Raw genomic sequence first — 25,172 nt, 5'->3', positions numbered from 1 at the left:
ACATGGGGAGCTGCGTATAACAACGTAAGTGACCATTTTTTCCATGACAAGCTACCATGGGACAGATATCTAAGTTATTAGGTTCTGTTATATTTTCTCCTACTTTATTTTTAAAAACTTTTGCTTTTGTGTGTATCTGTTTGTTAATTCCTTTCTTTATATTAATGCACAGTGACTCTTTTATGTTTATAATAAATGTTCCTTTATTACGTTTTTGCATTTGTCTAATATTTGAACCACATTACTGAAAAGAGACTGTTAATAATAATACTGTGGGGGGTTTTCATAGATTTTTATTGCCAAATGATTTTTCGGGATTTTTTATCTCTTAGTTTTGGGATTTCCCATATAATAATCTTAAGGTGATGGCAGCAGAAATAGTTTAGTGTGGGTGGCATTAAAGGGGAGTTTGGGCATTTCTAGGTCTAGTACAGAGTGACTAGAGAGTGTTTGTTAACCCTTGCACCCACTGAACTAAGTCAAAAGCTTACCTGGAGTTCATAGACTGGACAAACTAGTTAAAGTGGAAAGGGTCAGTTAACCCTTTCTGTAACAAACTAGTGACTGTAGAAGGGTTGATTAACCCTGTACGTTACATGAGTACATCATCATTTCTAGTATAGAATATGGAGCGTGGGCAATAATCCACAACCATTGCAAGGTTAATTTATAGCAGAATATTTTCACAAATGACAACATGTGTATTGCTATATAATGAACAAAAAACATACTGTTTTCCTTAAATATGACAAATGAAAAGGGTAGACAATAAAATAAAGCTATATTGTGTCTTAAAGGAATATGGAACCCCTAAAAGTTCTTTTTTGATTCAGGCAGAGCATACAATTTAAAAAAAGTTTCCAATTTACTTTTATTATCAAATTTGCTTAGTTCCCATAGTATTCTTTGTTGAAAAGATACCTAGGTAGGTGTCTGGAGAACTACATGGCAGGACAAATGGATAACATTGTTCCAGAACTGCTGCCATATAGTGATACAGACACATGCACCCTCTTGAGCTTATGTCCCTGCTTTTCAACAAAAGATACCAATAACATTTAGCCAGGACATGGGTCAAATTGTGCTACTGATGTGGTCTGCTGAGGCTGTGTCTTTTTTATTGTGTCCGGAAAAATAAAGGTTGCGATTGTGCTGGTGTCAGCCAACCTAATGCTCTTACAGTGAACCTATACTTGGGCGGGTAACTTTGAAATGAATTGTAGTTCTAATCTGCACAGTTTAATCTTTATGCTAGTACAAAAACAAACTTCTAAGACATGGGATGGTTTGAAAACATGTGCTCTACCAGATACCATTCTAGAGCCGGTGTGTTTTGTCGGATTCTGCAACCTGTCGGAATGTGCGACCGCGTGACATCACCACAATCCTGAGGGCACATGTGACAGTCACAGAATCCAACAAAACACACTGCCTGTTGGATTTTGCTGCATTTACAGAAGCGCCGCTGTTCCCCGCCCATCAGATGTTGTAGCCTTGACAGGAATCACTGACATACAAAGTCTGATAGGGGGTTTTGTCTCAAATACCTCTCCACTTAATTTTCTGTACAGACAGAAGGGCCACACCGGATATTGGCTGGCAAGCTTGTAATGGATGCACAATAACCCAGGGAAAGATTCCCAACAATAATCTTAGCACTAGCATTACACATCACTTACATGCTTAAGTAGGAAAATAAGGGTAGGCAAGTTGAAATTTATTTTTTATTTGTTTTATATCAACGTGCGGTGGTTGCAAAATCCAACAAAACACATACCCATCAGATTTTGCAACCACCAAGTGCACATGCCTGAAGCTAGTCGGGGGTCTCAGAATCCGATGGAGGTTTTGGCCATCAGATTGTGCAACCAAGCTATTGCGCATGCGTGCGTGTGCATGTTCAACTCTAATAACTGCTCATCATATCCATGCCTCCATCGGATACTAAAAACCCCCTCTAACACAACATATACAACAACCCTTCTTGCTGTATTTAGCCGCATCGCAGCCCGTCTCCGTAGTACTCGCCCCATGTGCTGTGCCCATTTTCCCCAGTGCAGCCTCCTGGTGTCAAAAGCTGATTTAAACTCTGGCTGACCGGTTGGGCATGACACTTAGGGGGGCCCCACCACTACTGCTGCATCCATTAATTAAAAAAAATATATATATTTATTTTTTAAACTGTTCATGTCTCAAACTCCTGACCAAAATGTTTGTGTGGGGGGGGGGCGGTTTATGGTGGGATGCTCTCAACAGTCTTAGGAGGAGAAAAAACATCAGAAGCCCCTGTTGTGTCAGCCAAAAATATATAAAAATATAATTAGTGCGCCAACGGTCTAGATGTTGCTAACACTATAAATGTGATTATAAAGTGTATATAGAAAAGACAATCAAATAGTGATGGTTGCAAAAATAAAACTAAATAAAATTAAATAAAGTGATTCCTAGGTCAAAACTCAAATAACATTGAATGCTAGTGAATTAATGTGATCTTAACAATATACTCCTTATCATAAAAGGGGTACTAACATTAAAATGCAAAGCAATGGTCATTAGTAGACACAATGATATAGTGTTATCGTCCCAAAAACAAAGTTCTTATGATTATAAATGTGGTGGGTGTATTGTCCAAATCACAGGAGGCAAGCACTTCTTCAAACGATCCCTGTTGGTGGCCCAGGGGTAGATACTAGACAGAAAAGGAGATAAAAGAAGGCGCCAACATAGTGCGATTACCAATGAGATGGGACACGCAGTGCAAGTAAAATCATATACTCACAGGATAACGGACACTTGAAAAGTGTCACAAGTGCATCCTGGACCCTCAGAGTCGTCCAGCTAACTCCCACTCCACTGTGGTAGTAAGAAACCGCTCGTCACTGCCAATCGAGGTAGCTACGCTGGTGGTCTCAGCTACGCTGGTGGTCTTGGCTGCAGTCAGTGTTACAAAGGGACTGACTAAAGATCCACTCGATTCAGGATGTAACAGTTCTAATCCGTATTCACGCTGACATTTGCATCTGAAAATAATAAGTAGAATCATTAACACACCTGCTCCCCATTCACACATGCTGAGTAGTAGTTGCTACCTTTAATGTGTATCCTTCCTCCTCCCTCTCAGTGTCTTTTCACTGTAACCTGACAAACTACAGCTTCTCTAATCCCTGAAACCAGTATTGTGCTTCTCCCCGTGCCACAGACTTTTGGGGAGAATCTGTAATATTATTAGCGATCACTCCTGATTCTACTTATTATTTTCAGATGCAAATGTCAGCGTGAATACGGATTAGAACTGTTACATCCTGAATCGAGTGGATCTTTAGTCAGTCCCTTTGTAACACTGACTGCAGCCAAGACCACCAGCGTAGCTGAGACCACCAGCGTAGCTACCTCGATTGGCAGTGACGAGCGGTTTCTTACTACCACAGTGGAGTGGGAGTTAGCTGGACGACTCTGAGGGTCCAGGATGCACTTGTGACACTTTTCAAGTGTCCGTTATCCTGTGAGTATATGATTTTACTTGCACTGCGTGTCCCATCTCATTGGTAATCGCACTATGTTGGCGCCTTCTTTTATCTCCTTTCCTGTTGTGTCAGATCTGCAACCCGTCTGTCGCATGCGCACTTTGTGGTTGCAAAATCCGATGACAGACAGCTGTTCATCCGGATTTTGCAAGCAGTGACATAACTGCGATTATGCGCAGATCGTCTGGTCGCACATTCCAATGGGTTGCAGAATCCGACAGAACACTGGTCCTGCATTCTGGGCTTTTTACATTCAGGGACAACAGATGTGGTGGCACGCAAACAGGATGCTTAAATAAAAGTATTGAACCGCACTCACTGGATTTAGCAATTAAAAAAATAGTGTATATATATATATATATATATATATATATATACACACACACACACACACAGTATCCCACAAAAGTGAGTACACCCCTCACATTTTTGTAAACTTTTTATTATATCTTTTCATATGTCTACAATGAAGAAATGACACTTTGCTACAATGTGAAGGAGTGACTGTATAGCCTGTAAAACAGTGTAAATTTGCTATCCCCTCAAAATAACTCAACTCACAGCCATTACTATCTAAACCGTTGGCAACAAAAGTGAGTACACCCCTAAGTGAATATGACCAAATTGGGCCCAATTAGCTATTTTCCCTCCCCAGTGTCATGGGACTTGTTAGTGTTACAAGGTCTCAGGTGTGAATGGGGAGCAGGTGTGTTAAATTTGGTGTTATCGCTCTCAAACTCTCTCATACTGGTCACTGGAAGTTCAACATGGCACCTCATGGCAAAGAACTCTCTGAGGATCTGAAAAAAGGAATTGTTGCACTACATAAAGATGGCCTTGGCTATGATTGCCAAGACCCTGAAACTGAGCTGCAGCATGGTGGGCAAGACTATATAGCGGTTTCACAGGACAGATTCCACTCAGAACAGACCTCGCCACGTGCACACGCTCAGCGTCATATCCAGAGGTTGTCTTTGGGAAATAGACGTATGAGTGCTGCCAGCATTGCTGCAGACGTTGAAGGGGTAGGGGGGTCAGCCTGTCAGTGCTCAAACCATACGCCGCACACTGCATCAAATGGGTCTGCATGGCTGTCACCCCAGAAGGAAGGCTCTTCTAAAGATGATGCACAAGAAAGCCCGCAAACAGTTTGCTGAAGACAAGCAGACTAAGGACATGGATTACTGGAACCATGTCCTGTGGTCCAATGAGACTAAGATAAACATATTTGGTTCAGATGGTGTCAAGCGTGTGTGGCGGCAACCAGGTGAGGAATACAAAGACAAGTGTGTCTTGCCTACAGTCAAGCATGGTGTTGGGAGTGTCATGGTCTAGGCCTGCATGAGTGCTGCCGGCACAGTTCATTGAGGGAACCATGAATGCCAACATGTACTGTGACATACTGAAGCAGAGCATGATCCCCTCCCTTCGGTGAATGGGCCGCAGAGAAGTATTCCAACATGATAACGACTCCAAACACACCTCCAAGACGACCACTGCCTTGCTAAAGAAGCTGAGGGTAAAGGTAATGGACTGGCCAAGCATGTCTCCAGACCTAAACCCTATTGAGCATCTGTGGGGCATCCTCAAACGGAAGATGGGGGAGCGCAAGGTCTCTAACATCCACCAGCTCCGTGATGTCATCATGGTGGAAGAGAACTCCAGTGGCAACCTGTGAAGTTCTAGTGAACTCCATGTCCAAGAGGGTTAAGGCAGAGCTGGAAAATAATGGTGGCCATACAACATATTGACACTTTGGGCCCAATTTGGACATTTCCACTTAGGGTTGTACTCACTTTTGTTGCCAATGGTTTAGACATTAATGGCTGTGTGTTAAGTTATTTTGAGGGGACAGCAAATTTAAACTGTTATACAGGCTGTACAATTACTACTTTACATTGTAGCAAAGTGTCATTTCTTCAGTGTTGTCACATGAAAAGATATAATAAAATATTTACAAAAATGTGAGGGGTGTACTCACTTTTGTGGGATACACTTGCCAGGGTGCGGAGTAAAATTTCAAATATATGTAGAAGGAAACAGAACCGGTCTGATGAAGGAGTGCAAGCCCCGAAACGTCACTGGAATAAAGAACACTTTTTGAAGTCCAGTGAGTGCTGTTTCCTTCTACATATAGAGGCCTATTTATCAAATGTCTGTCGGACCGGATCTGACAGTGCGGATCAGGTCCGACAGACATTGCTGAATGCAGAGAGCAATACGCTCTCCGTATTCAGCATTGCACCAGCAGCTCTTGTGAGCTGCTGGTGCAACGCTGCCCCCTGCAGACTCACGGCCAATCGGCAGCCAGCAGGTGGGTGTCAATCAACCCAATCGTACTCATTCGGGTTGAATTCCGGCGATCTCTGTCCGCTCAGAGCAGGTGGACAGGGTTATGGAGCAGCGGTCTTTAGACCTCTGCTTCATAACTGGTGTTTCTGGCGAGCCTGCAGGCTCGCCAGAAACACGAGCCCTCAAGCTCCATTCGGAGCTTGATAGATAGGCCCCCTAATATACATATACACATATTTATTTATTATTATTATTATTTTTTTGCACAATATATTTTAATATTTATGACAAATATCACTTCTGATAAATTTTCCCAGATAAAATTATTGCATTTACAACCCATTTCAATAATAACATAAATATTAGAAAATATTTTCCACACAAACAAACTACGGTTGTATGGTCGAGGACAATGAAAACATAGCATGTTTGTAAGGTCTCATAGATGCACCCTGTAGAGAGCTAGGCTGCTGATGAGACATCTTGTTTAAATAACCTTTCTATTGGCAACGCTGCACTGTTGAAATTTCCATATTTGTGTCAGTTTCAACAGAAGTCGTTATTTGTAAACAATTCAATACACTACAACAAGTAAAACAGGCATTTGTTAACTGTTTTATTGGAGAAAATGTTACAATACAACATCCCTTTAAACTTGACAAGGCCATCCATAGTCTTCACACATTATATATGTAACACTCGTGGGATACTCCTCTATCAGACCAAACTCGGCCAGTAGTCTTGTTATCTCGGCGTTGAGCCGGAATGATTGGGAATATCCCAGAGAAAGTTAGTGAGATGAGGAAGGCGACACTCACCACAGGCCGGACAGTCCCCAGCGGCAACAGAAGAGCAGTCCAAGGATGAACCACTAGAATAGTCAGGCAGGCAGGTTTTGGCAACAGCAAAGCAGTCCAAGGATAAACCACTAGAATTGTCAGGCAGGCAGGGTTTGGCAACCGCAAAGCAGTCCAAGGATAAACCACTAGAATATTCAGGCAGGCAGGGGTTGGCAACAGCAAAGCAGTCCAAGGATAAACCACTAGAATGGTCAGCCAGGCAGGGTTTGGCAACAGTAAAGCAGTCCAGCAGTTTAAGGGTTAAGGCAGGTAGAGCAGTCAGGCAGGCAGGTTCAGCAACAGTGATCAATCCAGCAGTGTAAGGGTTAAGGCAGGCAGGTTCAGTAACGGTATTAGGCACAAGAAAGAACGATCTGTCACACCCAGGAGCACACAAAGTAACACCTATACTTGGGCAGTGACAGATTGTTGTAAAAACATTTAAATAGGCGCAGATTTGCGCCACTGAGCTCTAACCGGCATCTGGAGCGTGCGACGATGACGTCAGCGCCGCACGCATCTGGAGCCGACACTGCCCCTGACAACGAGCAGGGAAGGAGACGCCGCGCCCCTAGCAACAGCTAGAGCGCTGCGGCGTGACAATATATTGATGCTCTGTGATTTACATAATAAAATAAATATTGTTATTTAAGCCTATCATACAAAACGTATTGGTGGAGATAAACATAACAAAAACAAAACTGGCTATTGTATTATGTTACAGGGCATACAATTCTAAAAACTATCAAGCATATGAAAAAGTACTATTTAAATATGCTTAAAAGAAAAAAACATTCTGTAAGAACAAAAAAAAAAAACGATACTGTTTATTTTGAAACTAACAGGAAGTTCATGTCTACATACAACTGAACTCTGGCTGATAAGCAGAACTGGCACTGATCAACTGCTGAACAGCAATATGCCTTACAACCATTACAAAATGTATTTTTTTTTTTTACAAAAAGTAGCAAGTTTGCTTTGGTTTGTTTTTTTTACAAAAAAAAATAAAAATAATAATTTGTAGCACATTTTAAAATACCCTCTTGAAAGCAACAAAGACAAAAAGGGTTATTTTAAAGGGACATAAAAAGTGGGTAGCATGTTTGTCAGTAGAGCTCCAACTCATTACCAAGCAGCAGTTGCTATAGTGTTTGTGTGATGGTGCCAACGTAAGCTGAGCACTGAGCATAACTACTAATCAGTTCCTGCAAGCATGTACCTGACATTTCTATGTGTTGCCAATATAACTATAAAAAAGGGCTACTGCAGCATTACAAATGTGCCTTGCAATAGTATGCAGGAACAGTAATGCCCAGGTATAGTACTGAGTTCCATTGTTCCTTTAAAGGGACACTCAGGTTTTATTAAATTTTCATGATTCAGATACAGCATGTAATGTTAAACAACTTTCCAATTTACTTCCATTAAAAAAAATGTGCACATTCTTTTATATTTACACTTTTTTTGAGTCACCAGCTCCTACTGAGCATGTGCAAGAACTCAGACTATACATATATGCATTTGTGATTGGCTGATTGGTATCACATGGTACAGGGGGAGTGGAAATATACATAACTTTAAAATGTGTTAGAAAAGAATCTACTACTCATTTGAAATTCAGAGTAAATGCTTTTGTATTGTCTTGTTATCTTGCATTTGTTGATTATGCAAATCTGCTGTGTTTACTGGTCCTTTAAATTAAATGCAATACTATGTTATGCAATGTTAAACAATCAGGAAATGTGAACCAAGTCACACCTAGAGGTTCATTTGATATATGCCAAGGCTAATATTCACAACTTGTTCATAACATGTCCAGTTCTGTTTGAGACAGATCCACCCTCCTGAATGTACAATGCAGCCTAACTGCAGTAAAACCTTACTTGCCTACTAGCCCAGTGTTTAAATGGTGAATAATACATGTCCCCAACTGTTCTAACAAGAGGAATAAGTCCTGTACCTGCAAAGATGAATGACTGAGCATATTTATTTATGTATTTTCACTGGCACACTCTGCTTTTATTTTTGAAATACAGATTTGCTTTCGGCCTATGTGGTTTCACTGCTATATACACTTTATTATTAGTTATCTATGTTTCTATACAAATAACATATCAGCCTGATGTTTGAGCATTTATATTTTTTCTCTAGATCTCTTGTGTCATTCATTTGTTTCTAACTCCCTTTTGCATACTAGTGTCCCTTGATATGACATTAAACTCAAAATCCCTCTTATAATGTTTATTTGTAAATTAAACTGGAGTGCATTCTGTAGTATCCAGAACCCTGATCACACAACATTCTACACAGTGACCATTTGATCAGTGAGGAGCTCCTTTATTTTTGTTGCAAGCTCGCCATTGCAAAAGACATAGGGGACAATTTACCAATGTCCGAGCGGACATGATACGATGTAGCATATCTTGCCTGCTGCACATCGATAAATGCTGGCAGCGTATGCTTGTGAACTGCTGGTGCAATACCGCCCCCTGCAGATTCGCGGCTAATCGGCCGCTAGCAGGGGGTGTCAATCAACCCGATTGTATCCGATCGGGTTGATTTCTGTCCGCCGCCTCAGAGCAGGCGACAGGTTATGGAGCAGCGGTCTTCAAGGGGCATCAAGCTCTGAATGGAGCTTGATAAATTTATCCCATAGACACAAATACTGAAAAACCTTTTCAAGGAGACCTTAAAAACAATGTAAATATTCCTAATTAAATGACAGTTTAATATATTTTTAAACATTTATTCTATATGCAAATATATTTTATTATATAAGTTTGGGGATGGTGCACAGATAAAAATGTTATCTTGGTTAAACGTGACTGAATTCTCTTTAAGAGCTATCCACTAGTTGTGGGACTGAGTGTGATATTTTATTTCCTTTTCCAAATGTATGTTTAAAGGGACAGTCTAGTTAAAATTAAACTTTCATGATTCAGATAGGGCATGCAAATTTAACCCCTTAGTGACCAGAGCACTTTTCCATTTTCTGTCCGTTTGGGACCAAGGCTATTTTTAAATTTCTGCGGTGTTTGTGTTTAGCTGAAATTTTCCTCTTCCTCATTTACTGTACCCACACATATTATATACCGTTTTTCTCGCCATTAAATGGACTTTCTAAAAATACCATTATTTTCATCATATCTTATCATTTACTATAAAAAAAATTATAAAATATGAGGAAAAATGGAAAAAAACACACTTTTTCTAACTTTGAACCCCAAAATCTGTTACATATCTACAACCACCAAAAAACACCCATGCTAAATAGTTTCTAAATTTTGTCCTGAGTTTAGAAATACCAAATGTTAACATGTTCTTTGCTTTTTTTGTAACTTATAGGGCCATAAATACAAGTAGCACTTTGCTATTTTCAAACCATTTTTTTTCAAAATTAGCGCTAGTTACATTGGGACACTGATATCTTTCAGGAATCCCTGAATATCCATTGACATGTATATATTTTTTTTTAGAAGACAACCCAAAGTATTGATCTAGGCCCATTTTGGTATATTTCATGCCACCATTTCACCGCCAAATGCGATCAAATACAAAAAATCGTTCACTTTTTCACAATTTTTTTCACAAACTTTCAGTTTCTCACTGAAATTATTTACAAACTGCTTGTGCAATTATGGCATAAATGGTTGTAAATTCTTCTCTGGGATCCCCTTTGTTCAGAAATATTAGACATATATGGCTTTGGCATTGCTTTTTGGTAATTAGAAGGCTGCTAAATGCCACTGCGCACCACACGTGTATTATGCCCAGCAGTGAAGGGGTTAATTAGGGAGCATGTAGGGAGCTTCTAGGGTTAATTTTAGCTTTAGTGTAGTGTTGTAGACAACCCCAAGTATTGATCTAGGCCCATTTTGGTATATTTCATGCCACCATTTCACCGCCAAATGCGATCAAATTAAAAAAAACGTTAAATTTTTCACAATTTTAGGTTTCTCACTGAAATCATTTACAAACAGCTTGTGCAATTATGGCACAAATGGTTGTAAATGCTTCTCTGGGATCCCCTTTGTTCAGAAATAGCAGACATATATGACTTTGGCGTTGCTTTTTGGTAATTAGAATGCTGCTAAATGGCGCTGCGCATCACACGTGTATTATGGCTAGCAGTGAAGGGGTTAATTAGGTAGCTTGTAGGGAGCTTGCAGGGTTAATTTTAGCTTTAGTGTAAAGATCAGCCTCCCACCTGAATCATCAGACCCCCTGATCCCTCCCAAACATCTCTCTTCCCTCCCCTACCCCACAAATGTCCCCGCCATCTTAAGTACTGGCAGAAACTCTGCCAGTACTAAAATAAAAGGAAAATTTTGGCTTTTTTGTGCATTTTTTTTTTGCATATTTACATATGCTTCTGTGTAGGATCCCCCTTAGCCCCCAACCTCACTGATCCCCCACCAAACAGCTCTCTAACCCTCCCCCTCTGACTTAATGTGCGCCATCTTGGGTACTGGCAGCTGTCTGCCAGTACCCATTTTAGTGAATAATATGCATTTTTTTTAATTAAAAAATGTCCCTTTTCTGTAGTGTAGCTTCCCCCCCCCCAATACCAACCCCCCACCCCTCCAGATCCCTTAGATGCTTTGGTAAAAAAAAGTATTTCATTTTATTTGACAATATACTTCTAAAAAATTTTCTGTAGTGTAGCGGTTCCCACCCGCTCCCGCCCCGTGCACGCGCCCGCCCGCCACCCCCCCGTGCACGCGCGCGCGCCCGTGCGCGCCCCCGAAGGATCCGCCCCCGATCCCGCCCCCCTCCACCTTCCAGATCTCACCGATGGCCGCCCACCCGCCTCCCAAGTCGGCTCCCACCCACCAACGCTACCGGCCATCGATGTCCGGTGCAGAGAGGGCCACAGAGTGGCTCTCTCTGCATCGGATGGCCAAGGGGGGTTATTGCAGGATGCCTCCATATCGAGGCATCACTGCAATAACCGAAAAGCAGCTGGAAGCGAGCAGGATCGCTTCCAGCTGCTTTCCAGACCAAGGACGTACGCCACACGTCCTCGGTCATTAAGTGTATTTTTTTAGAGGACGTGTGGCGTACGTCCTTGGTCATTAAGGGGTTAAACTTTCATATTTACTTTTATCATCAAATTTGCTTTGTTCCCTTGGTGGTATTTTTGAAAAAAATAAACTTAGCTAGGCTCAAACTGATTTCTAAAACCATTGAAAACCACATCTTAGCTCAGAGCATTTTGAAAGTTTTGCCACAGTTAGACAGTACTAGTTCATGTGTGTCATATAGATAACATTTTGCTCACTCCTGTGGAATAATTTAGGATTCTGCACTGATTGGCTAAACTGCCTGTCTGTCAAATGCACTGAGGTAAGGGGGCAGTCTGCAGAGGCTTAGATACAAGGTAATCACAGAAGTAATATGTATATTAATATAACAGTGTTGGTTATGCAAAACTGGGGAATGGGTAATAAAGGGATTATCTATCTTTTAAACAATACAAATTTTGGAGTAGACTGTCCTTTTAACTTAATAGAAAGGTCAAAAATGAAATGTGCATGGGTGCATTTCAATGTAAGAGAAGCATGTTTGCAATATACTTAACTTTGCAGCACTGCTTCACATCAGGCTGTTGTCTTCAAACAGTGCTGTGCTCTGGTTGCACTGTGTAAGTTTTCCTTAACAGCGCATCCACAGCAAAGTGCTGTTTGAAATGAACAGTCAAATATGCAGTATAGCTGCAAAGCAGGTGCCCATTGATTGTTTGAAACACATGTTATTTTAATAATGGCCACTAGATGACAATATTGTGCAAACAGGTATAAAAGACACACCTGTATACTGATCAGGTAGACATGATTAAGAACCAGTAAGTGGTTTGAAACGTTGTCGTTTGTTTATGGACCATGTGAAAGAAAAATAAAGGTCTTTTTATTATACCCTGGAGGCTGGAAATCCATTTTGTTCAAGAGTACACTGGGACTTGGCTAGTCCTATTCCTTGCCACAGGACACACAAAAAAACACAGGTGCTGTTTCCCATACCTATAAATTTAAAGTGTTTTGAAGCTTGGGGAATACGTGCATCTATATTGGAACATTGCAACTACTAGCCTAAATGGCCGAAGGTAACACTGAAGTGGTTCCCAAAACTTTTGCTTATGATGAGGAATCAGCACAGCAGATATATGCCAAAGTTACAGGTAACAAAGATTTTCTTAAAATCACAGCAGGAGAGGCCACTAGTATGACAGGGAACATATGTTGAAAAAAAGAGATGTTCTGGATTAATAAATTGAATACCTTAGAACCCAATGGACTCAATAAAGATTTCGATTGGTCTTTGTTCTTATAAATAATGAAATACCTGTAAGATTCAATTGGCTATATCTGTTGTACATATGATTCTGATTAGTAGGATGTATATAGGTTTGTGTAGTTTAAAGGGACATTAAACACTAAATACATGCTAGATAGAATGATGCATTCAAAGAAAAGATTAGTCCATGACTAACATGTAGATGTATTTTTTAAAGTTTCATTAGTTGTTTAAAAAGTGACAAAATAAGTGTAAAGTTTTAGTGTCTATAAAACACTGGGAGCTGCCATGTTGTAACTTGTGTTACCTTCTCTGCTGTGGCCAATTAGGGACCATTTTAAATAGTTCACTAGAGTGCGCAGCCAATGGTTGTGCTGGATTTAACAGTGTTCTGCACTTCCATTTCTAACAGGAACTGAAAAGCTCACAATTTCAGAATGGAATTACAGGCAAAGAGGACAAAATAAATAATGAAAGTATATTGCAGAGTTGTTTTATATATACAATTTATCATTTTATATTACCATCTCAAAGTGTTTAATGTCCCTTTAAGTATTGTTTTAATGATACATGTGTGACATACTAAATAGATAGTGACAGAGAAATAAATGTATTTTATTGTATGAAACACATGTTATTTTAATAATGGCCACTAGATGACAATATTGTGCAAACAGGTATAAAAGACACACCTGTATACTGATCAAGTAGACATGATTAAGAACCAGTAAGTGGTTTGAAACGTTGTCGTTTGTTTATGGACCCTGTGAAAGAAAAATAAAGGTCTTTTTATTATACCCTGGAGGCTGGAAATCCATTTTGTTGGTAAATAACCAGCCATTGCAAGTGGCTAGTTATTGCTACCGCAAGCTCGCTGTAGAAATTGGCGCTCCAAAAATTAAACCGAGATCATTTCTCTAATTTTAAAAATGTGCCCCCAAAATTAAAGGGACACTCAACCCAAATTTTTTCTTTTGTGATTCAGATAGAGCATGCAATTTTAAGCAACTTTCTAATTTACTCCTATTATCAAATTGTCTTCATTCTCTTTGTATGTTTATTTGAAAAGCAAGAATGTAAGTTTAGATGCCGGCCCTTTTTTGGTGAACAACCAGTGTTGTCCTTGATGATTGGACAGCACCAATAAACAAGTGCTGTCCATGGTCTGAACCAAAAATTTGCTTGCTCCTTAGCTTAGATGCCTTCTTTTTCAAATAAAGATAGCAAGAGAACGAAGAAAATTGATAATAGAAGTAAATTAGAAAGTTGCTTAAAATTGCATGCTCTATCTGAATCAAGGAAGAAAAACTTTGGGTTAAGTATCCCTTTAAGTGTAGTGTTCTTTAATAATAAATTAAAATAGAAGCATCTTTATTTAATTAATAAATAACTGCACAAAGCAGTTATAAGGGGTTAAAGTGAGCGGGTGTGGGGTGTTTGGAGCCTATGGAAGCTCGCTCTCAAAAGCGCAAAGTGAACTCGGTCGCGTTTGCGTTGCGGGTCACTTCTAATACTACATTTCAAATGTGAAAGAATTGTTTAAGATTCTAGATGAATAAAACGTGTGATTGGAAACCCCTTTAGCCAGAGTTTGTAACTTTAATAACTCACATTAGTAGCCCCATAGCAGAACAGGGAGTTTTTTTACCTGTGAGTTCTGCTCTGAAGTTATTATATTTTCATGGACAGCCCAAAGGTTCCTTTGCAGAAACATGTCAAAAATAGAGCTAAGCATCAATGAACTGACAATGGGCACATACACTCACGCAACATAGTCTAATACGCACCCCACAGGTCTGACTTTCTAGACAGCCAGCTCATAGACCTATACACAGATTATATAATGTATGTACAATTTTTACGCATGAGAACCATTTTAAGGTAAAATATTTAGTAAATCATGTTAATTTAAATCCTGTCCCTTTTTTATAATTAGGTAATAGAACTGAATGCCAAACTACCAATATGGACTATCTACTTCTGTGATTAGAACTTGACAAAATCTCTAAATATAACCAAAGAAACCTCATTTAGAGTTTAGTATCCATCTCTACTCAAAAAGAGGGATAGGCAACCTGTCATTTTTTTGAAGGTTTAACCCTTAAAGGGACACTGAACCCAAATTTTTTTCTTTTGTGATTCAGATAGAGCATGAAATTTTAAGCAACATTCTAATTTACTCCTATTATCAAATTTTCTTTATTTTCTTAGTATCTTTATTTGAAATGCAAGAATGTAAGTTTAGATGCCGGCCCATTTTTGGTGAACAACCTGGGGTGTCCTTGCTGTTTGGTGGATAAATTCATCCACCAATAAAAAAGTGCTGTCCAGAGTTCTGAACCAAGAAAAAGCTTTGATACCTTCTTTTTTAAATAAAGATAGAAAGAGAATGAAGAAAATTGCAAATAGGAGTAAATTAGAAAGTTACTTAAAATTGCATGCTCTGTCTGAACCACAAAAGAAAAAAATGTGGGTTCAGTGTCCCTTTAAGAGACAACCAGAAACTGAGAAGACACCATTTTTGTTTCCAAGCCAGAGAATGATTTTATATAGGAATGCATGCAGAATAATTAAAAACCTAAGGAGCTAGCATAAAAATTAGCATTAGCCATGAGGCTACTGAGTTTTCAAAAGGCAATTCAAGCCCCCACTTAGCCGCATGTACAATCACTGAGCCATTAAGATGAGATGCATTTTCTAATAACAAAATAATTAAAAATAAATGTGAGAAAGAAGATAGGGAACTGAGATAGATACAAGGATACAGTGTAACATTAGGCGTGCTACAAATAAAGAGATTTTCCAGAAGGTACCTTAGCTCTCCAAATTAAAAATACATGATAGGATCTAAAGAAGTGAGAAGTAAAATCAAAAACCATCTTGAACATTTATGGAATTAAAAAAGCCATATCATACTTTGAAGCAAAATAAGCTGGACTATAGCATGGAGACAGATTCTGTTTGATAATAATACATAATTACCGAAGCAAAAATAAATAGAATTCCAACAATTTAGTGTAGTCTTTAAAACAAGAGTATCCACACTTCTGTGAGATTTAATACTTTTTGGGAAGTTTGGCATTGTGTTCTGCTTGTGCATATTCCAAACTTTGGTAAATGTGATTATGAATGTTAACCCCTTAACAATATGCGTAATACAGGGTACAGTGCATGTCATTTGGCACTTAAGGCTGTGTCCTGTGCTCTGAGTGAGGTAATGCAAATCAGTATGGAGGCCACCTCAGGCTAGCGATAGGTCAGGGTTTCCCTGTGATCAAATGCCTGTTAGTGCTGAGATAAGGGACACCTCCATAAAATGACACACATGAAATCAGCATGTCTCTTGTGCTGTTTCTGGATGCCAGCATGTAAGGCTATCCAGCAACAGTGCAGTAACAGTCAAGTTACTGTGTATGCAATCACTGTGACAGCCAGTCACAGTGATTGTATACTTAAAGGGACAGTCAAGTCCAAAAATAAAACTTTCATGTTACAAATAGGGTATGTAATAGGGTTGCACCGATACCGATACTAGTATGGGTATTGGTACCGATACCAAGTACTTGCATGAGTACTTGTACTCGTGCAAATGCACCGATACTTAAACAGATACCTCCACTTACTACTCATATGCTATCTTGTGGTGTTTTTTTCAAACTGCATGTTCCCATTTCATTTAAAGCTGGAGTGGAGACTAAACTAAAAATGGTTTACTACTGTTCTGCCAATACAAATTGCTCTTATTTGTAATACTGTAGGAGAGATCACTGTACTGCATTCAGACAAACCCCTGAAGTACTGGGCAGTTAATAAACTGAGATTTCCAGCTCTGGCTAAAATGGCCCAAAAATATCTTTCTGCCCCATGCAGTAGTGTGGAAAGTGACTTAGAGTTGAACCTCCTTACTGATAGCAAAAACAGACTTATAGCTGAACATGCAGAGATGCTTCTGTTCTGTTCCTTAAAAATAACTTGCCACAAACTTTTGAAAAATTATTGTAATTGCTAGATTGCCTTTTATACTGCTAGTTCTCATCTTGCACAATTATGTTCAAAACATACTGTACTCTGAGGAACATCTTAGCTTATATAATTGCAGGAAGAGTACTCATAGGAAAAATTAAGTTAATCCCAATGAACACTCATCCTGCAATTATAGGACTAGATTTAGATTACATTTGATTGGTAAGCTTTACCAATGCTCTGTTCACATTTCCAACTCCATAGCCTTTAATGGAGTAGGACGTGTAATGAGAGCATTGGTAAAGCTTACCAGTCAAATGTAACCTAGCCCATAGTGTTGTTCACCATGATTAAACAGTATTCTGTTCTATTTTTTACTGTATGGCACATCTTTGTGAACTTTGTGACAAATAAAACCTGTTTTATTATTTCATAATGTCTTTTGAGCTACAGTCCTTCATAATTATAAAGAAGGAATTTTAAATAATTAGTCTGTATTGTGCTTGGTAAACTGTCACATGACATTAAAAAAAAAGTATCGGTAATTGGTATCGGCGAGTATTTGAAAACAAGTATCGGTACTTGTACTCGGTCTTAAAAAAAATGGTATCGGTGCAACCCTAGTACTATGTAATTTTAAACAACTTTCCAATTTACTTTTATCACCAATTTTGCTTTCTTTCTTCTTTCTCTTGGTATTCTTAGTTGAAAGCTAAACCTAGGAAGGCTCATATGATAATTTCTAAGGCCACCTCTTATCACATGCTTTTTTATTTGCTTTTCACAACAGGGGAGAGCTAGTTCATGTAAACCATATAGATAACATTGTGATCACACCCGTAAATTGTGGCAGACACTGCACTAATTGTCTAAAATGAAAGTCAATAGATAATAAATAAAATGTCATGTGATCAGGGGGCTGTCAGAAGATGCTTAGATACAAGTTAATCACAGAGCTAAAAAGTATATTAATATAACAGTGTTGGTTATGTAAAACTGGGGAATTGGTAAAATAGGGATTATCTATCTTTTAAAACAACAAAAATTCTGGTGTTGACTGCCCCTTTAAATTGCATGGTGGTATCGGTCTCAGTGAGCAATAAAGTGCCTCATGGTCATGTGATTACTGTGACAGCCAGTAACATCAATCACATGTAATAAATGACAAGCCATTGTTTGTAAATAATGGCTTTTCTTGGCCCTTCCTCTTATCTCCCTGTAAGCACCTATGTCACATAAACAATTAAAAAACAATAACGTATATTTTATTTCTTTATACATGTATTTTAATAAAGACTATGTTTTAAATAATTGTATTTGAATACAATGTTTTGTTGAGTTTTTTGTTTGTTTTTTAAATCTCTAAATTTTTAGGCACTTGGCGATAAAAAAGTAAAATATAAATTGTCCTAATGCCTCTATGTAAATAATCTGGGTTGTCTAGTTTCTATAAATATATACTTTTGTGTAGCGGTTTTGGATTGGATGACAGCTATTAAGCAGTCTAAGCACAGCAAATTTTGTTGTTCAACCAATAATTCCATCCATGTATTTTTTGGCTTATATTTCTTAAAAATTACATGGGAACCTAGACATATAAGGTATTCTTAAATTCAGATATTTTGAGATATGTTTCCTTAGCTACACTAGAGTTTGTAGAAATGATTATAAAACTTTCAAAAATGCTTTTTGTTCCATTATCTCCATTTTCAGTATTAAATTCTGATGTATTGTTATTTTTCTGTACCCATATAAGGTATCACAAGAAAGCCCTATGTAAAGTTTGCGGAATGAGTGCCCGGTTTTTAAAAATCCTATTAAAAACAGGGGCACTTTCATTCATCAAACTTTACATTTCACTGGTTTTGTTAAAATACTTACCTTTTATTCTTGAAAGCCGCTCCAGCGCTTCTCCAGCCCGTCGCAAGCCTCTTTATACGTCAGCAATGACGATTCCAACATCCTCCAATCACGGCTTCCCCCCCCAGGGGGAATCATTGCGTAAAGCAACGCTGTGATTGGAGGAAGGCCGGGATCGCCATTTCTGATGTAGAAAGAAGCTTACGACGGGCGGGGGAAGCGCTGGAGCGGCTTTCACAAAGAAAAGGTAAGTATTTGTGAAACTTAAAGTTTGATAAATGAAAGTGCCCCTGTTTTTAATAGGATTATTAAAAACCGGGCACTGGTTCATCAAAATTTACATTCACTTCAACTAGAGAGCGTATAATTATGGTGAGCAAAGATGCCAAAATTGCCTGTGTCATTTAAGCATGGAAACTGGGAAAGTCTGTGTCATGCTGTACATTTTGTTATGTTCTTATGTTAAATCAGACTTGAAGAAAGAGTTAAAGCCGACTCTTCTGTAAAAACAGTCCTTTATTAGATCCACATAATTAAAAATGGGAAACAAGGGAAACGCAGCAATTCCTGAATTAGTGTCACAGGCGCAGCACTGACAGGCTAAGCCACGGCTTCAGTTCTAACCATGTCATTGAAAAAACTGAGCAGTGGGCAGTCGGAGGCGCTTAGGTTAGAACTGAAGACGCAGCAAAATAAAGGTATCTATTCATCATTTTTTTTTAAACTGATGAATTAAGTTCGCCTTCTTTTTTAGTGATGATAAATCCTAGCGCTTTTGAAATGCTAGAATTTACCATCACTTTAACTTGAGGCTATATTATAACTAATGTTTGCTGGAATTCAGTGATCTGCAAGACAGTATTTTTAAAATAGCCACTGAAGTCAGAATTAAAATTTCATAATTCTGATAATTCCCACAAAATTGGTATTATTTAAAAAGATAGATAATCCCTTTATTACCCATTACCCAGTTTTGAACAGCCAACATGGTTATAGTAATATACTTTTAACCTCTGTAATTACCTTCTATCTAAGCCTCCGTTAACAGCCCCCTGATCACATGGTTATTTATTTATTACCTATTGACTTGCATTTTAGCCAATTTGTGCAGTCATGCACAACTCCACTGGAGAGAGCACAATGTTATCTATATGGCCCACATGAAGTCTCCTTTTGTGAAAAGCTAATAAAAAAGCATTTGATAAGAGGCTGTCTGTAGTGGTTTAGAAACAGGCAGAAATTTAGAGGATTAAATGTTATAAAGTATGTTAATATAACAATGTTGGTTGTGCAAAGCTGGGGAATGGGTAGTAAAGGTGTTGTCTATCTTTTTAAACAATAACAATTTTGGTGTTGACTGTCCCTTTAAATTAAAAACAAAACATATCAATATACTTCCAATATCAAAACGTGCACATTATTTTTATATGTGTACTTTTTCAGGCTCCAGCTCCTAGTGAGCATGTGAAAAAGCACGCAGTATATACATATTTAAATTATATTTTTAAAGATAGATAATCCCTTTATTTCCCATTCCCCAATTTTGCCTAACCAACACTCTTATATAAATATACTTTTTACCCCTGTGATCACCTTGTATCTAAGCCTCTGCAGACTGCCCCCTTATTTCAGTTAGTTTGACAGACACAAATAACTTCAGTTGAGTGAGCACTATGTTATCTATATGGTACACATGAACTAGCGCTGTCTAGCTGTGAAAAACTGACAAAATGCACTGAGATAAGAGGTGGCCTTCAGGGGCTTAGAAATTAGCATATGAGCCTACTTAGGTTTAGCTGTCAACAAAGAATACCAAGAAAGCAAATTTGACTATAAAAGTAAATTGGAAAGTTGTGTAAAATTGTATGCTCTATCTGAATCATAAAAGATTAATTTTCACTAGCTAGACTGTCCTCCATATTTCAACCACTGTCTACACAGTATACATTATAAGTTTTTCCACTCATAGACAAATGCATACATTTAAAACACCACATGAATTGAAACAAACATATACATCTATACTTTGCAAGGTCAGTACAACAAACTGGATTTGTATACATAACTATATCAAGCTATTATATACATGGGTGGTTACAAATATCACTATAATTTACTAGTCAATTAAGAAAAGCTACTATTCCACTCAAGAACACCCCCTCCCCTAACACACACAATTTTTTACATCAGATATATATATATATAATAGCTAGTTGCAGAAACACCCTGCACTGTGGACCCTGCTATATATTCTGTTCCATTTACCTATGCCTGTAACATTACATAATCTGCTTTCATCCCTGTGACCATTGCCTATAAATTTTGACTTTTACTCTGATCATGACATCACATATTCTGCCCTCTATCCTGTTACCATTTTAATGTAGTCTTGTCTTCAACATTGCGCCGTGGTATCTGCTATTCTGCCTTCTACTGTAATAACTACACTATATATTCACCCCTCAGTCTGTTCTATAAAACCATATATTTTAAATCTATCAGACGCTACAGCTCCTGTTAAGAGACGCTTGTCCTGTCACTATGACAACATACATCCCCTCCTCCACAAGTCGTATGATCACAAGGGTTTCTTATGCTGTTTCTGACAGCATTCCATTTTCCTCTATAATATTACATGCCACCCTAGCCCAATCCCATATGTACAACAACACACACTTACACCCTAGCCAATGCGTAACATTACATGCCACCCTCTTCTGAGTCTGATGCAGGTTTGTCTCTATGACAACCCAGAACGGCTCTCCCATCTCTGCACAAGCGGGCAGGTGCAGGGTGTGAGCGGTGCAGTCTCTGCAGCCCATTCTCCTCCCCCACCCAGACATTGCATGGTTACGCTGCCGCATATTCTAGCTAGCTGTACTATCATATCGCACTGCAAGCAGGCGGCGGCCCATCACCTGATCTGTCACGGCTCCTCCGCCCGTAGCTCCTGCCTTAATCACATCCACCACGGCAGTAACACAGTCCTGGTTGTGTGATACACGATTTGTTGTACTCACTGTCACCCGGTGCTCTGCATAAATCAGTGACCAGGAAGGGACCAGTTAGAGTAGCAGCATAATCTCACTCAGAGTAACTGCTACCCTTAACTTGTCTGTGAGTCTCCTCCTCCCCCCTTCGGTCTCTTTGCACTGTAACTTGACACACTCCCCTCCCTAAGATCGGTACTGTGCTCCTCCTCTGTGCCACCGGATCTGTAATATTACCAGACATACGCCTGACCTGATTCTGCTTATCCCCGAGTCTGCCCTGATAAGAGACAGATTTCAGCCCAGTATTGCCCTAGGCCCCCATCATGTGTTTGCACATTTCAGGGCTTAGGTTCACACTGTCACTGACACATTTGTATCAATCCGCACAATTGTTTTTTTATTGTGCACAGCTGCTGTTCTGTAACCTGCTGCCCACATATTTATTCACATTTTAGCCAGGCACAGGCCTCTTCCTATAGCCACCCGGTGGTCCTCTACACTAATTCAGACAATCTCTAATATAGACTGACAGTCTGTGTTATTTGAACAGCTTTCACCTTACAGACAGCTGCTGTTCGTTGTCATAGTAACTACTAGGGTGTAGTTACCACCAACTGGCTTTGAAGGCTAGATGATCCTTTTATCTCCCACCCTGTTGCCAACCGCCTTTCCTAGGGAAATTAAAGGGATATGAAACCCATTTTTTTTTTCTTTCATGATTCAGATAGAGCATTCAATTTTAAGCAGCTTTCTAATTTACTCCTCTTATCAAATTTTCTTTGTTCTTTTGGTATCTTTATTTGAAAAGCAGGAAGGTAAGCTTAGGAGCCAGCCCATTTTTGGTTCAGAACCCTGGGTAGCACTTGCTGATTGGTGCATATATTGTATTTTTGTTTTTAACAAATTAGAGCATGCCATTTTTTTACTATAATGACCCTTAACTTCCATGTATTACAATCCAGTATTCCATCACAAGCTGAGACTTAAAAACACATTAGTAAATTAGGACCATTAGCCAGTCCTCTTTATAGTTTCATAACTATTTATGTGAATAATATTATATATAATATCACAACAGGCAGGGGCTCATTTAGATCCCCCCAGCTAACACAGTGCTAATCCTTAGATACTACCACAATGCCCTAAAAATGTTATTAATTATTTTAACGTACCATCATGTTTTATAATTGTCACGGTTTTTTAGAGAGCTAAATACAATAATAGTTGTTGCACATAAGTATGGCTCTGCAGACAACCACACATGCTCTCCCCCTGTTAGTCAGATGTAAGGTCCACTTTAACAAAAAACCACAAAGTTCACTATGCCTTTGTGCAACTGCTTTGGACCTTATAGAGAGCATAATAACATACTCACCTTATATGTGGTTATTATAGTTTATCTTGTAACAAGCAGTCAGAGTCTATATATGCCTTCACAACTTAAAAACATCACAAACATATACATATATACATATATATATAATAAAAAAAGGGGAATTTGTCTGTATATAAATACTAACATTCTCACTTATAGCTCTCTCCCAAACATACTAAACTACCATCTTAACTAATCTTTTTAACATTTTAAAAGTATTGTATCAGTATTAAATCTAGTTATTGACAATTTAAATATTGGAAAATTGTTTGTTTAAGTATATTGCATCTATATTTTAGTATTATCTGTTCAAGAATGTAATCTGCTGCTCGGGACCTCTAGCCCAGGTGTATACCATGTCATTAGATAACCAAATGGTGTAAGTCTTCACACACCTGAAGGGTCTAAACTTCACACCCTTCCTGATTGGTTACCTACACCTTTATAGAGACCCTGACCAGCAGATACCATTATCTCTGATGAAGCGCATGTGCCCATGCGCGAAACGCGTAAGATAGGAGCTTACCTGTGTCTTATGATAAGCCTGCTCCTAATAAACACTCTATTTCATCCACTCTGAAGACTCCGCATTCTTTTTCCTCATTTCATATGCATTCGGCAGTAGGAGGATCCGCTGCCAAGCTGAGTCTTCTACTCTGAAGCTGGACACCGCACTCTAACCAAGGTCTATCGGAGTACTCTCTGTTCCGTTTTTCTGCTACCACCTTACGGACTGTAATCCAACTTCCTTACGGGGACCCGTAGAGCCACGGAAGAACCAGAGCGACACGCTCACGACAGGCTCACGCATACCAACGCGAGAAGAGCTTTCCGCTAGTGAGGTCATCGAGACTCGACACGTACAGACGCCAAAGAACACACTCGCAGGAGAACGGACGACCTTGGGATCAGCAGGAGGATCTACTCCGGATCGCAGGTACACTCTGTATTCTCCTAAAGTGTTAAGGACATTCAAGATCTTAGGCTCCATAATCGGGTCCCCCTTATTGTCTTCCACTCTGTTCTACTTTTTTCTTTTGGTGGCAACACACAAGCGGCCTGGGACAGAGACTGTCATCAGTGAGTACCCCTGACCTGGTATATTGCACTACAAATACTGCTGAACTTTACTATCTGAAGAGATTTTCCCAATGAGAGTACCATTTATAACTTTTGGCATACAATAAGAACATCCATAGCGATCCACACAAGATCAGCAATTATAGCATATGGATTCAAATTGTGTACTGTTCTCATTTTCACTTGGACTCTTTACATTAGCACAATATTACTCACTGTGCTGAATTAACTAAAAGTGAAGTTAAGGAACGAACTGATTACGATCTGGCAGAATTTATCTGATGGGACTTTTCCTATCCAAGTTTGTTTCTTACCAACAGATAGTAAATAGCTTTATTACCACCAGGCACGATTGTACATTACATCTGACAAGTTTCTTAACCATTGTTTTTTTACAGGCATTATCACGGTTTATCTCCAACTTATTACTAATCAAGATGTAATTTTGTAATCCTGCAATTATTTGAATCTTTTGCTATTCTATAATTCGGTATAATTGTATTTAAGATTACTTACCCAGGATTTACACTCATACATACGAAACTTGAGTAACATAAAAGCTTATTAACTTCCAAAACAGCTAATCTGATACACTGCCTTGCTAATTGATCCTCACATAGTGAACCAGCTTCATACCTAGAAACCATACCATTAGATCCCTTCTTTAGGATCTCTAGCCTCCTTAGTTTCTAGGTAGATAGACCACTACAGGCTTACCCTCACAATACTATTTACTTAGACTTGTACACTAGTACATTAATACATACGGACACATTTGCTTACCATTATGGCTGAAAGCAACATTCTCACAGGAGTAGTAGACGTAGACAGAAGAAAGTTAATAATGAGTACAGCACTTAAAGGTAACTCCACTAGAACAGATGAACCTTTGGAGGGGGACTTAACTAATATCTTTTCGGATTTAGAGAATAAGAAATACAAAGAAAGCAAC

At 38.9% G+C, this 25,172-nt stretch overlaps 1 protein-coding gene across 2 annotated transcripts in view; it reads right to left on the bottom strand.

The window, feature by feature from the left end:
- The window catches only part of AGTPBP1 (ATP/GTP binding carboxypeptidase 1), a 362,468-nt gene extending 340,577 nt beyond the window's left edge, over positions 1 to 21,891 (bottom strand). The window contains exon 1 of one of the 2 annotated variants that reach the window (XM_053702435.1): positions 21,691 to 21,891. The gene's annotated coding sequence lies outside the window, so the exon portion shown is untranslated. The remainder of the gene's footprint in view (positions 1 to 21,690) is intronic. The other variant, XM_053702434.1, reaches the window with a different exon arrangement.
- Positions 21,892 to 25,172: the final 3,281 nt, after the last annotated feature.

This window comes from Bombina bombina, chromosome 2 (genome assembly GCF_027579735.1).
Source record: "Bombina bombina isolate aBomBom1 chromosome 2, aBomBom1.pri, whole genome shotgun sequence".
NCBI classification, from domain to species: domain Eukaryota; kingdom Metazoa; phylum Chordata; class Amphibia; order Anura; family Bombinatoridae; genus Bombina; species Bombina bombina.
This window is presented reverse-complemented; position numbering and strand designations above follow the sequence as displayed.